The following is a 4,432-nucleotide window of genomic DNA, read 5'->3' as shown; positions in this document are numbered from 1 at the left end:
AAAAAAAAGAAAAACCCTTGCACGCAAATATTTATACATTGACGTAATGCAAATTAAATACAATCATTTTTGTCAGGCGTTAAAAAATTTTTTTTTTTTTTGCGCTTGAGTTTGAATGAATTTCAAACAATTATTAGTAATTTTAAAATACATAATTTCTTATTAAAACTTTAAATTTTTTTTGTATTTATTTATTAAAAAAAAGCTCTTTATTTAAGTTTTTTTATTTAATAAAAAAAAAAAGTAATCCATCGTCATTTAATAAATAACGATGCAAAATAATATCAACTAAAAAGCGAGAGATTAAATAAATAAATATTTAAATTTAATTTTAATATATATATTTTTTTCTCAACCTTTTAATTATTATTATTATTATTTATTTATTAAATAACATGTTTTCAAATAATCTAATTGAAGAAAAAATAAATCGAAATAATTAATAATTAAAATAATAAAAAAATAAAAAAGAATAAATCTTTTGATTTTTTTTTTTTTAAATGATCAATATTTTTTTCGTTTGTTTGTTTGTTTTCTAAAGAAATTTATTAGTAAATAATAATAATATTAATGTCGTTTTGATATAAAAAATAATAAATAAACGATTTCAAAACACGTACAAAAAAAAAAAAATCGTTTCGCGATTAAAAAAAAAAAATGATAAATAAAAACGATTTATTTAAAAAAAAAAATTACAAAAGTCGTTCCGTAAATTATAATTAAAAAAAAAAAATCATTAAATCATCGACGTCATCGATCGAAACTCCTCCACTATTTCATACCGACCATATATATATATATAAATTAAAACGCAATAAATTATTATCATCATCATCATCATCATCATCATTTCTTTTTGTGTTTCGTTTTTATAAAAATTTTGCAACGGAAAAAAAAAAAAAATATTTCGCCGTTCAATTAAATAAATTACATAAAAAATATATTATATTTAATAATGAGTTACTAACCTTTGAAAACTTAACAAATCAATGTGGGAAACGACATTTTTTTTTCTTTGAAAAATAATAATAATAATGATATATAAATTGGCAAATAAACTCGTAACGACAAATTTTTAAAAAAAAATTTTTCCCTATTGACAAACATAAAATGGCAAATCGTCTGAAGAATTTTTTTATTTTTTATTTTTTTTCTATTAAAAATCCATAAAAAAAGCAAAAAAAAAAAAAAAAAGAAAAAAATTTAAAATATGGCGTAAGATTGATGAAAAGGGAAAAGTTCAAGCACGTTTCCTGTCACTACGATTTCAATATCTATCCATCTACTATTATACTTTTTTTCTTTTTCTTTTTTTTGTGATATTTTATTTCGGTTTTTTATATTTATTTATATATATACACATTTCATGACATTATTCACGCGTGAAAAAGTTTTTTTATTCAATAATAATAATAATAATAATAATAATAATAATAATAATAATAATAATAATAATAATAATAATAATAATAACGTGAAAATATTATTTATGTCTGCTGGAAAAGAAAAATTTTTTTTTTATTTACCTCTGAAAAAATTTCTATATATATATATGTTTCTTTTTCTTTTTTTATTAAATTTACTTAAACGTTTCACATATATATATATATTTTTTTTCGTCATAAAATTATTCACAGAATAAACATTTTATCTATTATTATTATTATTATTATTACTATCCTCGACGTTGGAGAAAAAAAAAACGCAAATAAAATTTTGACGTATTGAATTATAAGCAATAGATTTAACTGACAATAATCAAGGTGAGGCGGCAAAGTACGAATTTCCGATTTCAATCATCTTTTACTATTGTTATAAAAAAAAAAAAAAAAAAAAAATTAATGACACGATGAATTTTTCTACGTGCACTTTTTCTAAATGAATGAATAAATGAATTTTTAAAAATTTTCTTTTTTTCTTTTCGAACAACAAAAAAATCGTTATATAAAAATGAATTGAGTCAGCAACGAATGAATTTTATTTTAATTATTATTATTATCGAAAATTCTTTTTTCTTTTTTTTTTTCTTATCATGTACGATTACAAATCTAATAAAAAAAATATAATAATTAATTAAAGAAAGTCGTCGAATAATAATAATAATGCAAAAAAAAAATTAATAGAAAATTATATAAAAATGACAATCGTGCTACTTCATCAAATACTTTTTATTATTATTATTATTAATCAGGATTTTTAAACCGATTGTATAATTAATCTCGGAAGATTATAATGTATTTTATTATTATTATTATTATTATTATTATTATTATCATTATCACGTGATATAAAAATTTTTATTCGTACGATTGAAAATTTAAAAAAAAAAAAATAGTAATGAAAAAATTCGATTAATAACGAAAATAATCATTAATTTTTTTTCTTGAAAAAAAATTATTGTCACGTGACCGTTTGCCGCCATGTTTTTTTTTTTTGCTTATTTTAATCCAGTAAAAACAATAACAAAAAAAAATTTTTTTTCCATTAAATGAATAATAATAAATAATATTTATATACATAAATCCCATAAAATTTTTGCAATAAAAAAATTTTATTTTTTTCTTTCGGGGCTCCCACCTCCTCCCCCTTTTTTTTCTTGACTCTCCCTACGATTGCAAGCAAAAAAAAAACCATCCCTCATTTTATTATCATCATTATTATCATTGTTTACCCTTAAATGAACGCTAAAAACATTTTTTTTACCACGAGGGGGAGTAAAAAAAAAAAAAAAATTTACAATGTCGTTAAATTAAAAAAAAAAAAAAAAAAACGCTCGTAACGTTTCATAATAATATTAATTATTATTATTATTATCATTTCGAGATAGAGGGGGTAAGAGAGAGAGAGAGAGAGAAAAGGAATTTTTTTTTTTTTAAATCAGGTTTGTGAAGTATGCGATGGAGAAAAAAAAAAAAATTTTTTTTTTTTGAATCGTAACAAGATTTTTAAGAGGGAGAAAGCTGGAAATGACATAATGAGAGAGCAAAAAACAATTAAAGGCTCAAAGAAGCTTCTTCTGCTCAAACAAACAGTTATCAGTGATAGACAACAACAACAACAAAAACCGTTATTTTTTATTACTTTTACTTTCATCTTATCAACCTTATCAAACATATATATGAGAACACGTAAGTTTTCCTTTTATTTATTTATTTATTTTTTTTTTATGTACATAAATATTAAATAAAATTTTATTTAAGTTTTTTTGTTTTTCTGGTCTGAGACGTAAAAAAATTATTTAAAATTTTTTTTCAAATCTCGTAGGAGGGTTAAACCGAGAAATTTTTTTGTGCGTTTTTTTTTTTTAGAAATATAAAATTGAAAATATAAAATAATAATAATAATGATAAAGATGAAAAAAAATTGTTTTGAAACAATAACAACCACAACAACAACAACAACCCAAAAAACCTCATATAAGTAATAATAAATTTTTTTTTTTTTTGGATAAAATTCTTTTTAGGGGTTTAAAAAAAAAATGAATAAATAAACGTATTACATTGTTTGTTTGTTTGTTGGTTTGTTTGTTTGTTTGTTCCCTTTATTTTAATAAAACAAATTTTTTTTTTCGGTTGTTCTTGTTGTGAAATTTTTACGACTTTATAACATGAATAAAATTTTCTATTTTCTATTTTTTCTTATCAAAAGTTTATAAAAATATTTTATATTATTATTATTATTATCAACTACGAAGATTTATTATAATATAAAAATATTATGAAATAAAAGAAAAAAAGTTGTTGTTGGTTTATATTTACTAAAAATAATAATAATAATATTAATATTAATGACGTGAAATCTATCAAAACCGTTCGAATCGTTTTGTCATCACCAACCACAGACAAAAACAAAAATGACGTAATAGATCACAAGTAGCATGTTTGTTTATTATTAAAATTGACAATTGATTTTTTTTGGTAAAATGTCGATACATCAACAAATGTATAAAATGTGTTTTTTGTCGTAAAACGAAAAGGAAAAAAAAATCAATCAATCAATCGATAAATCGATATAACAGATAATTTAACTAAAACAAAACGCAAAAGCAAAACAGAAATCAATTGAGGAAAATGACGTTGGGTGTGCGTGTGTGCGCGTGCGCGTGCGCGTGTTAAAAATCATATTTTCGTCACTTTTCGACAATGTCTACTTTGTCGTCAACCTGTTAAAAAAAAAAAAATGAAATCGAAAAGTCAATCGGTCGATAAATTACGTAAATCATTTAAATAAAAAAAATATTTTTTCCTTTTATTATTATTATCGAACGAGAATCTTACGAGTTTTTTTTTTGTGTGTGCGTGTGCGTACGTGCGCGCGTCCTCCTTCACATTGAATATATCATAGTAGTAGTCTTATTATTATTATTATTTGCATTTCCTATTTGTTTAAATAACGGTGTGAGAAATTTGTTAATAACAATAAAATTAATCGT

Source organism: Pediculus humanus, genomic scaffold, assembly GCF_000006295.1.
Source record: "Pediculus humanus corporis 1103172107545 genomic scaffold, whole genome shotgun sequence".
Classification (NCBI taxonomy): Eukaryota; Metazoa; Arthropoda; class Insecta; order Psocodea; family Pediculidae; genus Pediculus; species Pediculus humanus.
The sequence above is the reverse complement of the archived record's forward strand: the minus strand, read 5'-3'. Positions refer to the sequence as shown.